The sequence below is a fragment of the Pinus tabuliformis genome, chromosome 3_2, assembly GCF_031772625.1.
Source record: "Pinus tabuliformis cultivar Carrire ecotype Pingquan chromosome 3_2, CPIR1, whole genome shotgun sequence".
In the NCBI taxonomy this organism is placed as follows: domain Eukaryota; kingdom Viridiplantae; phylum Streptophyta; class Pinopsida; order Pinales; family Pinaceae; genus Pinus; species Pinus tabuliformis.
The window spans coordinates 323,076,570-323,091,592 of NC_142302.1; positions in this window are offsets into that span (position 1 = coordinate 323,076,570).

The following is a 15,023-nucleotide window of genomic DNA, read 5'->3' on the forward strand; positions in this document are numbered from 1 at the left end:
TCTGAAGATGTCAGGTGCTCTGCATCTATGTTCTCCCTCTTTTCTTCCTTCAACTTTTCCCTTTCCATAAGCAGATTAGCCTCTAAATATACTACATTTTTTTGCATCTCTTCAAGTGTTTCAAGGTTCCTTTCAATCAGCTGAAACTCCATTTCCAGATCAAACGCATCTGGGTAATGTAAGAAATTTGAGCCGGGATGAGGTCTTATATTGGTAGGTATCGAACAATAGACTTAATTGAATCTGGCATAAAATAGTTGTACTGTCTCCCCTGGCCGTCTTTTCAACTGGTCATACTCTTATAGAATTAGGAAAGGGTTTTCTTTGACCAACCACTTGTCAAGGAAAACTTTGATAAACTGCGGAAATCTTAGATGCTTGCAGCTGGTAGATTTTTGAACCAAATCTTGACTTTGCCTTGCTAAGAAAGAGAAAACAACCTAATACTGGCATCCTCTTCATCAACTTCAAAAACATTGACAAAAGTCTCAAGATTAAGCATTTGTATATCAGCAATTATGTTGTCACATTCACCATCAAACCTTGGCAGATATAGGTAATGACTTTCAGGGAACGCATGGAGTATAGGAGGTAAGATGAGTGGTTTGTATCTATCTAGAATTTTACAAGGTGTAGGAGTATGTACAGAAGCTGTAGGATCATTTTGGATCTCTTGAGGTTCATCAATTTGAAGATGGTCATCATAAGATTCGGAAAAAGGGTCTGGACCAAGATCAAAGGCATACAGGGAATTTGCATATATAACCTTCAAAGGAAAGGAATCCAATGGAGTTTTGTGATCTTTTCTCAAACATAATGTACCTTCGAAAACTTTCTGGAAACTCTCAGGAAAAGAGAAGAGATATTTCATGATAAAAAACATGATGTATTGAATAAAAGTCCAAGTTGAATACCTGATCTTCCCATGTTTTCCTTTCATATTTCTTGGCAAGGTTCATCCTCTAGTGGAGTCTTTGGATTCGATTTAGAAACTAATTTGGAGTCACTAGGTGAATGATTTCAGCCCTTCGTTTGCCTGATCACTGTCCACCATCAGCAATCAGATCTAAAATTTGTCATACACCCCGGGAAAATGAATCTTTTATTCCCCAGCAATGGTGCCAATATGTTATCACTCCTCCGGATATCCAAGGCTGAGGAAGAGTCTAGCTGAGGTAACCATAGACCAACCTTTTGACTTAGTAGCTATCCCTACCAGGCCGAAGAGGGCTAGATGGATTATGGTTTTAGACTACGTATAAATTGCAGAGGGTTTTGTTTGTTTGATTGTGTTGCTGGATGAGGTTTAGGTCAAGCACCAGGTGAAGGAAAATGAGATATGATTGTAGACATTCAAAGGGGAAGGGTAGGAAGAAAACCTAAAACTTAAGGGTATTTGTGTGGGATGAATTATATTGATGAGGAGCTAGGAAAATCATGAAAACACATGAATTTTTCCTAAACTGAAAAAATGATTATAGACTATGAAAGTTTCCCCAAAACAGAGCATGAAAACTCATGAATTTTGTTCATCAACTCGAAAACTATCATAAAATAGACATGAAATGATTGCTGGAATAAACAACACATTCAAACATATGAGACAATAAAAGAAACAATGCTAAATGTTCATACCACAAGTATCCCAAGGAAATAGCTGCAACTCATCTATTAAAAACTGGCCAAATTCTGATACAATAGGGTCTCCTTATCAAAAGCCAAACATCCAACTGACTCCAACCTATTCCAAGAGTGAATAAAAAAATAATATAGACATAAAAACAACCTTCTCTCATCCTCAGGGTTCGAATGCCTGATTTGAGGAAGAGATCCACAAAAATCTAAAATGATACCTAGAGTGTAGGGAGTTCCAAGTGACTCCTCCCTAATTACAATGAAACTGATTCATTTGACTTCATGATGACATTTATCCAATGTATTTGCCCTAGGTAACTTATCCACATGATATTTACATTTAAATCCATCAATTACATTGGTAAGAACATGATTTGTCAAGGTGAAACTATCAAAACTGAGAAAATTTACAAAATAATGAAACTCAGAAAATTTGTGTCAAAAGCGCAGCACCAATGTCCTAAGCGCAGCGCCAACTTCAGCTCCACTTTTTAGGGGCTTCCCGTTGTCCAAATTGAGCCCAGGATAGCTCATTAGAAAGCATGTCCTGTCAAGTTTCCATATATACCTTCAGTTTCCAAACTGATCAAGTGTTGACCCTCCAAAAGTTGATTATCCCAAGACCGGTCAGAAGTGCGATGCCAACCTCCAAAACAGGGCAGAAACATGATTATTTGGATGTTTTATGACCCTTTGACTACCAAGTTGACCAAAAATATCTTAGTAAAGTGGTTTTACTAACTGTATTTGGCCTTCTGAATCCAATGGAGGTGGCCACTTTTCATTTGGAGGCATCTAGGAAAAGTGCAACGCCTAGGGCACTATGCTTTTGGAATTGTGACTGGTGCAAAAACTGCCAAAAATGCAAAAAGCTTCAAACTTTTAAAAATTGCTCAAAATTTTCCAAAATTTGTTGAATGATGACTGATGGCATGGAGTTAAGCCTCAACAAGTATAGCAAGCCTCCTTTTCTCTTCTTTCATGGTTAGGGTTTCAGTTTTGGCATTTGCCCTGTTAAGCTTTGACCTTGTAATTTTGTTGCTCATGGCATAATGCTTTTCCATGTTTCTCTGAATGTCATTCTCTTTGTTGGCCTTTTCCAGGAGCTTCTCCAAATTCTGTTCAATCCTTGCTCCCTTATGTGGCCTTCTCTCTTCCCTCTCTTCTTCCTCCATGAAATCTATGTTTCTCTTCTTCCATAGTGTCTTGGCTATAAACCCTAGGGAGATGAATTGGGAGTGAAATGTAGATTTAGGGAGTGGGGAATGGGATGGAAAAAACTAGGGAGATGGGGGAAGGGATTATCAAATTGAGGGAGGTGACAGGGAGTAGAAATGTTGTGGGATTTGGGAGCCTAGGGAATTGAGATACCTAGGTCTTAGGGTTTAGAGGATAAAGGGCTCTGGGAAAAGGGAATGGTAGTGTAAGGGTAGGGATAGGGTTTTTAGATATGTAGAAGGGTAGTGAATGTCTGAGGAAATATATTTGGAAATTGGGAATGAATCTATGGTTTTTAGCAAGGAAGACACCAAATTTTTATAGAAGATTCAAACACCACTAAAATTTGCCTTTAGGAATGCTAAGAGGTGGCATTAGATGTTACTTACTTGCTAGGAGGTGGAGAAACCCTTTACTGAGGGTTTGGAGGACCTGCATAAAGTTTGGAAGCTTGCAAGTGAAATTTGCTAGGTACGTAGCGTACTAGGCAAAAGCGCAACACCTTGCCCAAAAGCGTAGCGCCTATGTTAGAAAGATAGCGACCACTGCTCTAAGCGTAGCGCCTCCCTCCTAATCGTAGCTCCTACTTCAAATCAACGTTTGAGTGCCTTCCCAAAGTCCAAATTTCTCTCATGATAGTTCGTTGGAAATATCTCTTTCTTGGCTACATAATGGACTTATCAAGAATTGAAATTGAGCAATTATATCACCTCAAAAAACAATTCTCCCAAGACTGGTAAAAAAGTGCAAAATGGGGGTGCAAGAATGTAGTGTGCTCTTGCAGAAAACTTTTGGAAGCCTTCCTCAACTCCAAATTTAGCTCATGATAGCTCATTGGAAATATCTTCCAGTCTAGTTTTCATTTGACTTTGACAATTTGATGTTTGGCATGTGGAACTCTGAGTTGGTAGCTTGGCAGTCATGAACTTATTACAAATTGAATAACATAAAATTACATAGTGAAAATATAAAAAATTACATTTGAACTCAAAATTACATGATGAAATAAGCATTTCTCTTTACAAATCATCTTCACATGGTGAAGAGATGTTATTTGATCACCCTTTACTTGTTGGTCTTATGCAATGGAATGGAGTTTTATTAGAACCTTGGAAACCCTATTGACCTAATGAAACCTTGAAAAACCCTAAAATACCTAATGAGACCTTGAAGGATTGAATTTCAAGATGACATGATGACCTCATGACTGATACAAATGGCATGATAAAATTTACTTTATGGATGATGTACAGTAAACAAGATATGAAACTATGCCAGTAAATAATCACATTTAGGGAAGAGCGATGCTTTTGGACTAGGACTACCATTAGTGACTAATTTTTTGCATGACCTAGTGGAATGATAAAAAAAATCTGAGTGGGACCCTTAAAATGATGTGAAAAGAGGATTTTTTATCACTGGTGGAAGGATTCAAATACTGACACTAACATTGGCTCCAGCTGGGGATGGTAGCTCCTTGGAGGTGCCAAGAACACCATAGACCAAGTGCTTATCCATTGGGCATGGAGTCAAAAGCTAAAGATTAGCTAAATATTGAAAACTTGACTTGAGACTGACTGAAAACTAACTGAAAAAAAGATGCTGAAAATTGAGTTGTTTCAACAAAACCTACTATAATTAATCCATTCATCACCTGATTAGGTGATTTGGAACATCCAATGCAAGCATGTAAGCATTCTAGCTGCTATTTGAATTCTCTGCCAGTGCTTTCTTATGAGCAAGAAGAGATAACTACTGAAAGGAAACTCCCATGAAAACTTGAAATCAGATTGAATCTTTATGAAATTGAAAAGCATGAGCGCTCCAACTAAGCTCAAAAATGTTGCAAAAGGATCTTCATAGGAATACATATTGATTTCCAGCCCATATAATATATTATTGTTCTACTCTAGGTAGTCTTCGTACCTTGATTTTAAAATTCTCCCAACATCTGTGCTTTCGTCCCTTGATGACTGCAGAAAGTTAACAAAAGGATCATGAAACTCGTGAGTGACTAATTTTTCTTGATGACCAACAAAAAAACAAGTATCTTCTTCATTACTATCCTGATATGACTTTAAGTTTTTGAATGAGATTTGTAATGAGAATCTTGCTGAAAATGACAAAGAAATCGGTTGTTAGATCAAGTTTATATCAACACTCTTTTCAGGCTCACAGTTAGCTAATGGAGAAGGACTTTTAATACAGATATTATCCAACATATCAGCTATTGGGTCATGAAAAACTTGAAAATACTGATGCAACCTATTTTCCATTGGTTCTAATGAGACTGCATGAGTTTCTACAGGTTGCTCATCCTTTGCTTTAGAGATATTATGAAAATTTTCCTTTAAAAACTGAAATGCTTCAAAACATAATGGTACAGAATCATCCTACATCATTTGATTAAATGTTTAAGCTTCCAAGCATTCATATGCAATTTGAAATTCAATGGAATTTGGTGGATGCAAATCTAGAGCTAAGGAGGATTCAATGTCGCAAATTATTTCTTCAAAAAATCAATTCAGGAGAAGGTTTATCATTTATAGTGTTGACCACTCGCTTATCTTCTTGCTTATAGCTTTCTCTTATTTTTGCAAATGAGGAGAAACACAAGGGTAAGGAGCTCTGATCAAGAATTTCATTATCCTTTTGATTGTCAAGATCAAAACTTAATGACTGTTGATTTATGATTGCATCAAAGTTGTCTCTGATGAAATGAAATGAAGTAAAACAAAGAGGAAAAGATCCTTAACTTACTTCCAAATTTTATGCACTTTCATCCTCACTGCCATAGTTGATACGCATCGGCTGATCACTGTATTCGAGCTGTTGAAACTAAACTTTCTCCTCCCACAAACCAGCTGTTGATTGGTCTGTAAGATTATGTTTTGTATGGAGAACATAATCATCATCATATTGATCAAAATTTGGCAAATTATCAAAATTAATGTCATCAAACATACACATTAGATCAGAAGATTGTTGCTCCTCGGATTGATCTATATATCCATTTCTGATCTATGGTAGCTAGGATTAGCAGGGAAGTATTTAGGGCCAACAGCCTCTTCTTTTTCTGAGATAAGTGGGTCATGGTGATCTTGAATGGAAAATTCATCTCTCACGGTAATGTTTTGCATCATTTCCTCCACTGCACTCACCAAAATGTCAAGCTTTACCTCTGAAGATGTCAGGTGCTCTGCATATATGTTCTCCCTCTTTTCTTGCTTCAACTTTGCCCTTCTGATCAGAAGGTTAGCCTGTACATCTATTGCATTGTTATGCATCTTTTCAAGTGTTGCAAGGTCCCTTTCTCTCAGCTGAAACTCCATTTCCAGATCAAAGGAATCTGGGTAATGTAAGAGAGCTGAGTCGGGAGGAGGTCTTATATTGGCAGGTATCGAACAATAGACTTGATTGAATATGGAAGAAAATTGTTGTACTGTCTCCCCTGGCCATCTTTTTATCTGGTCATACTCTTCAAGAATCAGGAAAGGATTTTCTTTGACCAACCACTTGTCAAGGAAAACTTTGATACACTACAAGAAATCTGAGATGCTTCCATACAGTAGATTTTGAACCAACTCTTGACTTTGCCTTGCAAAGAAAGAGAAAACAACCTAATACTAACATCCTCTTCATCAACTTCAAAAAGGTTGAGGGAATCCTCAAAATTATGCATATGTCTCTCAGCAGTGATGTTGTCACATTCACCATCAAACCTTGGCAGATATAGGTAAGGACTTTCAGGGAAATCATGGAGTATAGTGTAGAAATTCCCATTGTAGATCAATAGATTATGCAATATACTAAAACACAATACAAGATCTACTTCTACAACACTTTGCGGAAATTTAATCGAATTGAAAAATATCAAGAGAACACATATAACTGAGAATGAGAAATCAATCACACATAACACAGAAGAAATAACTTGAGGAAAGCCTCAGCCTAAAATCCCAACTCTGTATTATCATACAAGTGGAAATATAGTCTGGATTACAAAAAGAATCAGCTCACAATCTATCATGTTCTCTCTACAATCTTTCTGCTAATCATAGATAGTCAAAGGCCTCTCTCAAACCTTCTCCTCTGCCCTCCAAGCCTCCTATTTCTTTATGCAGTTTTTCCTGGGTTCTAGTGCTACCACTGTGTGAATTCTCACCTCACACTGCTCACTTGGCTCAAAAATAACTGCACAAACCTGAAGGAGATAAATCCTTCTCCATGGATGAGTTTCCTTTATATAAAAATCCATCCAACTGATAGTACATTGTCCCTCCTTTGATCTCAACCGGGTCTCTGTCTGAACTGACATGCATGAGTTATGCATGAGAGAATATTCAGTTATTTGAAGTGCAGCAATTATATGCAAGCATGCATTAACTAACTGAACTCACATTAATTTAAACAAACTGTTTAAATCAATCTAACTGCACTTGACTTAGTTAACTGAGCCAACTAGTTACAAATCAAATTAGAACTCATCCTTATATCTTTAATTGATGGATAAATTCCTCAATTAATAGAGAAATTGTTGCATGTCCTCACATAGACTTCATGTTTGATTTTTCACAACTAATTAACTCGTGGTGAATTAATTTATTTATTTTCAAACAACTGTTAATTTCAAATTCGAATTTTACTTCACTATTTTAGTTTAGGGATTGACTAAAATTAGAATCCATCCCGAACTACTAAAAATAGAATGTTATTTTTAACACTTCCATTTTTCATTCCCTGTTGCTCAATCCAGCACTAGTACCCAAACTGTTATTTATAGCAGTGTTATTTTTAGCACTTCTATTTTTAGCATTTATTGTTGCTATTTTCAACACTCCCTCTCAACAAGAAAGGCATTCAACTTGAACCTGATCCTGAACCTTTAGAATGTTCTGCATGCAACACTTCTCCCAAGTGTCGTTGTTCCAACAACTTTAGAAACAAAAAAATCTCCCAACTGACCTCCTTGTTGGGCTAGAAACATCCTCCAATGTTGAAGCTCCATCTATCACTGACAAGAGCTCCCTCTCTAACCTCTGAGCTGCTGCAGCACTCCATGCATTTGGAACCATTGCACACCTCTTTGTGCCATCCTGCACTGGTGCAACACTCCTGTGCTTCTCGCATTGTTGCAGCCTACTAGCTCTGCCCTGTCATGGGATTCCTACACTGTAGCTCTCTCTGCCGCTCCATCCGCATCTGTCTCTACCCATTCAGCCAGTCCTGCTACTCCTCATCGGGGCTCCCATAGCAAGGTTTAATCAAAGAGGTTGGGTACCTCAATGATCCTGCCCCTATTCCAGCCTTCTTGGGACTGTCACCCCACATCGCCCCACCTCCGACTTGGAGGTATGGATTCATGTGATCCCTCTGCCCACTTGGCTCGAAATTCCCCCCTACTGGAGGTCTCTGCATGAGTGGATGCCTCCACTCGGTCTCCTCTCGGCTTTTCCAGTTGTGTCTGCTCCACAGCCTCCTGAAGTTGCTTCACCAATCATGGCTCCTCCAAAATTGTCTGAGACTTCTTTTGGCACTGCATGTTGAGAGGTAATGTACTCTCCCTCTCAACCACCAAGTCTCCATCAGTTGCCTTGCTCCTCAAGGCTTTGCATGCATCTTGAACCTCGAGAGCATACAGGTTCTTGACCCGTGAACTGATCTGCTTCACTTGTCTAGTGATGATGTGTCTAAGGAAAACCTTTCCCTTACTGAAGACTACATCATAGCCTCTGTCTTCTAGCATCACGATCAACACCAAATTTCTCTTCAATCCTGGTAGATACTTGACATCGATCAAGGTAATGCGAGCTCCATGCTCCCTCTAAAAGATAACCATGCCTACACCTGAGACACTATAATTTTCATCATTACCCATCGCTATGAGTATCTGGAGATCTTTCTCCTCCAAACTACTGAACAAACTCTTATTACTGGTCATGTGGAAAGAAGTTCCACTGTCAAGAAACCAACCACTTCTCACCATGGATGAAACCATGCATACGAACAGTGTGAAATCCAACTCGAACTCTGAGGCCAGTGCCTCACCTTTTGATCCTTCCAAGGATCCCTTCTTGGATTTCCTCAGTGGAAATTTGTAGCAAAATGGCCCACCTCATGACAGTGAAAGCATCACACTTTCGATTTGTCAAACTTCTTCCCACCTTGGGAAAAACTGGATTGGGAAAGAGAATCCTTCTCCTTCCCCTTCTTCACCTTACTCACTAAGGCACAGTTTTCTTCATCCTCCATGGATGAAGAACCATCTCTGGTGCTTCTTCTTATCTCCTTCTGCATCAAATCCGACCAAAGTTGTTCCCAATATGGCAATTTCTCTCTTCCATTGACTGAGTCCTGGTAGCTATGCCAGCTATTAGGAAGAAGGAGTGCAAGACTCACCATGTCATCATTAGTTGTCATGATCCCTACACTTCCAAGCTCATCCCTACATGTGGTGAGCTTGTTCAAATACGTAGAGATCATCTCGCCCTTTTCACATTTGATCTTCTGAAGCTTTTCCTTCAGCGCCAGCTTCCTCTAATCGCTACTATTCTAATATATATCTTTCAATGTTTTCCACATTGAAAACAGTGTATGCTTCACATGGAGGCTTGAGACTATGTGGTCTCGAACTCCCTCCAGGAGGATTCTCCTTGCTCTAGCCACACATTTATTCCATTCCGTCGGTTGGGTAGCATAAGTCAACTTGGGGACTTCTTGATCAATGAATTCATTTAGACCATTATCTCTAATACTTATTCCATGTGATCCTTTTAGGCTATATAATTTGAGCTGTCATTAAGGGCATACTTGAGTCTTAAACCACTGAATGCCATAGGTGAAATAGAGATGTGATAAGAACTCAATTTCTATATTTAGGAACCAAACTTCGAACTTCTCCTAATATATTGTTCTTCACCTTGATCACCTTTGCTCTAATACCACGTAGAATTTTTCTACAAATCAGCTAGCTTTGATACCATGTAGAAATTCCCACTGTAGATCAACAGATTATGCAATATACTAAAACACAATACAAGATCTACTTCTACAACACTTTGTGGAAGCTTAATCGAATTGAGCAAGATCAAGAGAACACATATAACTGAGAATGAGAAATCAATCACACATAACACAGAAGAAATAACTCTCGGAAAGCCTTAGCCTAAAACCCCAACTCTGTATTATCATACAAGTGGAAATATAATCTAGATTACAAAAAGAATCAGCTCACAATCTATCATGTTCTCTTTACAATCCCTCTGCTAATCATAGATAGTCAAAGGCCTCTCTCAAACCTTCTCCTCTGCCCTCCAAGCCTCCTATTTCTTTGCACAGTTTTTCCTGGGGTCCTGTGCTTCCACTTGTGTGAATTCCCACCTCACACTGCTCACTTGGCTCAAAAAAAACCGCAAAAACCTGAAGGAGATAAATCCTTCTCCATGGATGAGTTTCCTTTATAGGAAAAATCCATCCAACTGATAGTACAATGTCCCTCATGTGATATCAACTGGGTCTCTGTCTGAACTAACATGCATGAGTTATTCATGAGAGAATATTCAGTTATCTGAAGTGCAACAGTTATATGCAAGCATGCATTAACTAACTAAACTCACATTAATTTAAACAAATTGTTTAAATCAATCTAATTGCACTTGACTCAGTTAACTGAGCCAACTAATTACACCTCAAATTAGAACTCATCCTTATCTCTTTAACTGATGGATAAATTCCTCAATTAATAGAGAAATTGTTGCATGTCCTCACATAGACTTCATGTTGGATTTTTCACAACTAATTAACTCATGGTGAATTAATTAATTTATTTTCAAACAGGTGTTAAGTTCAAATTCGAATTTTACTTCACTATTTTAGTTTAGGGACTTGTTAGTTCCAGTCTTCACAGCCTGTCACCAAGGATTAACATGAGCTCTTACTATGTCTGGTTTTCTTAGATGTTTTGCACATGATGTTCAACACAAAACATGTCACAAGTGTGTCCATCAAAAAAAGCTCGGAAAAATATTTCCAACGATATATCACACTCTCGTAACCATCTCCCGGATTAGAAGATATGATCAAAATGAATGAGTGATTCTTGGTTATGCATGTTTTGAGGTCAGTTGTTGCACACAATGACAAGTTTAATACAAAATCAGTTTATGAAATAATGGTAAGGAATTTTTCAAAAGTGAAAGAGGTTTTTACTTGATAGCTAGCCCTACCAGGATGGAGAGGGGTTATATCCAAAGAATCACAGTCAAGTAGGTTGTATGGATTAGGTTTTTAGGCTAGGTATAAAGTGCAAAGGGTTTTGTTTATTTGATTGGGTTGCTGGATGAGGATTAGGTCAAGAACTAGGTCAAGGAAAATGAGATATGATTACAGACATTCAAAGGGGAAGGGTAGGAAGAAAACCTACCACTTAAGGGTATTTGTGTGGGATGAATTAGACTAATGAGGAGCTAGGAAAAGCATGAAAGCGCATGAATTTTTCCTAAACTAAAGAAATGATTACAGACAATGAAAGTTTCCCCAAAACAAAGCATGAAAAGTCATGAATTATGTTCATCAACTTGAAAATTATCATAAAATAGACATGAAATGATTGCTAGAATAAAAAAAAAACATTCAAACATATGATACAATAGAAGAAACAATGCTAAATGTTCATACCACAAGTATCCCAAGGAAATAGCTGCAACTCATCTATTAAAAACTGGTCAAATTCTAATACAATAGTGTCTCTTGATCAAAATACAAACATCCAACTAATTCCAACCTCTTCCAAGAGTGAAGAAGGGAATGATATAGACATAAAAACAACCTTCTCTCATCCTCAGGGGTCAAATCCCTGAGTGGAGGAAGAGATCCACAAAAATATGAATTGATACCTAGAGTGTAGGGAGGTCCAAGTGACTCCTTCCTAATTACAATTATAACTCATTCATTTGACTTCATGATGACATTTATCTAATGTATTTACCCTAGGTAACTTATCCACATGATATTTAAATCTACATTCATTAATTACATTGGTAAAAACATGATTTGTAAAGGTGAAACTGTCAAAACTGAGAAAATTTAGAAAATAATAAAACTTAGAAAATTTGTGTCAAAAGCTCAGCGCTAATGTCCTAAGCACAACATCAACGTTAGCTCCACATTTGAGGGGGTTTCTGTTTTCCAAATTGAGCCCAAGATAGCGCATTGCAAAGCTTGTCTTGTCTAGTTTCTAGATATACCTTTCGTTTCCAAAATGGTCAAGCTTTGAGCCTCCAAAAGTTTATTATACCAAGACTGGTCAGAAGCGCACCACCAGCCTCCAAAACAGGGCAGAAACATGATTGTTTGGGTGCTTTTTGGCCCTTTGACTACCCAGTTGACCCAAAAAATCTTAGCAAAGTGGTTTTCCTGACATTATTGGCCATTTTACATTTGGAGGCATCTAGGAAAAGCGCAACGCCTAGGGCGATGCGATTTTGGCAGTGTGACTCATGCAAAAACTGCCAAAAATGCAAAAAACTCCAAAATTTTCAAAATTGCTCAAAATTTTCCAAAATTTACTGAATGATGACTGATGTCATATCTTAGACATGAAGTGATGCCTCAGCAAGTATAGCAAGCTTTCTTTTCTCTTCTTGCATGGTTAGGTTTTCAATTTTGGCATTTGCCCTCTTAAGCTTTCACCTTGAAATTGTGTTCCTCATGGCATAATCCTTCTCCATATTTCTCTAAATGTCATTGTCTTTGTTGGACTTTTATAGGAGCTTCTCCAAATTCTGGTAAATCATTCCTCCCTTATGTGGCCTTCTCTCTTCCCTCTCTTCTTCCTCCATGAAATCTATGTTTCTCTTCTTCCAAAGTGTCTTGGCTAGAAAACCTAGGGAGATGAATTGGGAGTGAAATGTAGGTTTATGGAGTGGGGAATGGGATGGAAAATATTAGGGAGATGGGGTAAGGGATTATAAAATTGAGGGAGGTGACAAGGAGTAAAAATTTTGTGGGATTTGGAAGCCTAGGGAATTGTGATACCTAGGTCTTAAGGTTTAGAGGATAAGGGGCTCTGGGAAAAGGGAATGGTAGTGTAAGGGTAAGGATAGGGTTTTTAGATATTTATAAGGGTATTGAAAGTCTTAGGAAGTATATTTGGAAATTGGGAATGAATCTAGGGTTTTAAGCAAGGAAGACACCAAATTTTTATAGAAGATTCAAACACCACTAAAATTTGCCTTCAGAAATGCTAAGAGGTGGCATTAGATGTTACTTACTTGCTAGGAGATGGAGAAACCCTTTGCTGAGGGTTTGGAGGACCTACATAAATTTTGGAAGCTTGCAAGTGAAATTTTGCAAGTGCACAACGTGCCGGGCAAAAGTGCAGTGCCTTGCCCAAAAGCACAGTGCCTGTGTTAAAAAAGGCAATGACCAGTGATCTAAGCGCAAACCTAATTAAAATCAACTTTTGACTGCCTTCCTGAAGTCAAAATTGATATCATGATAGCTCGTTTGAAAGATGTTTTTCTTAGCTACCCAATGGACCTATTGCACACAATAAATGAGCAATTATAGCCCCTGAGAAAGTCAATTATTCCAAGGCTACTCAAATAGTGCATAATGGGGGTGCAAAAAATGCAGTGTGCTCTTGCAGGAAACTTTTGGAGGCCTTCCTGAACTCCAAATTTAGCTCATGATAGCTCATTGGAAATATCTTCCAGTCTAGTTGTCATTTGACTTTGACATTTTGATGTTTGGCATGTGGAACTCTAAGTTGGTAGCTTGGGAATCATGAACTTATTACAAATTGAATAACATAAAATTACATAGTGAAAATATAAAAATTTACATTTGAACTCAAATTACATGATGAAATAAGAATTTCTCTTTACAAATCATCTTCGCGTGGTGAAGAGATGTTATTTGATCTCCCTTTTCTTGCTGGTCTTATGAAATGGAATGAAATTTTATTGGAACCTTGTAAACCCTAATGACCTCATGAAACCTTGAAAACCCTAAAAGACCTAATGAGACCTTGAAGGACTAAATTTCAAGATGACATGATGACCTCATGACTGATACAAATGGCATGATAAAATTAACTTTATGGATTATGTATAGTTAAAAAGATATGAAACTATGCCATCAAGTAATCACATTTAGGGAAGAGTGATGCTTTTGGAATACGACTACCACCGGTGACTAATTTTTTGCATGACCTAGTGGAATGATAAAAAAAAATCTGAGTCGGACCCTTAAAATGATATGAAAAGATGTTTTTTAATCGTTGATGGTAGGATGCAAATACTGACACTAACATTGATGATAAAGGTAAAGTTAAATGGAAGCCTAAGATAGAAAGGCCTCAAAATGAAGAGGAGAAAGAAAATGTGGCACCTCAAAAGATTTTAATGCATCTAGACAGGGACAAGAATCACAACAGCAACATAGAGGTAATGGTATTGGACGGTTGGAGTGTTGGACATATGGTGAGGAACACTGTTGCGAGTGAGATCACCCTAGGGTCTTGGGTTGAAAACCCTAACAGAGAGGATGGAAAACAACAGCAAGAAATGATTAGGCAAACAATCTAAATGCTTATTCTAATGAAATATGCAAGAGTGTCCTTACTCAGAGGTCCTACATTTGGGTAGATCCTGCGAGGTGCAAACCCTCAGCTTCTCCTGATGTCTTTGAAACCTGAAAATTATTCAAATGAAACATATACAACATTAGAAACATAAAGCATGTTCATGATATTAAATTTAGATCATATAAATGAATGAAAAATTATGCATCAATATCAGATTCATAAATAAATTACAATATAAATCAATGCATAAACAGGTTTAATATTGGGAACAGAACAACATTTTTTTTTGAGGTAAGCTACAAGTAAAGTGGAGAAATATGACCTGAGCCTTCCTCCCGCTCCAAGTGGAACCGTCCTCTGGATCCATCCATTCCCAACCTCAGCAATATTCCTCCATCATCATACATAATGATATGTCAAGAAAGATGAAGGATATCTCCAATAACGAAACTGTTGAGATTGCAACAAGATGATGGAGCTTAGTGAAAAGAGTCGCCTTCACTAAGTGGGTCCGCAGGAAAATTATGGCGCAAGTTCTATTTTTGATCCCAGCATGGATGATCACAGTGTGGGTGACCACAGT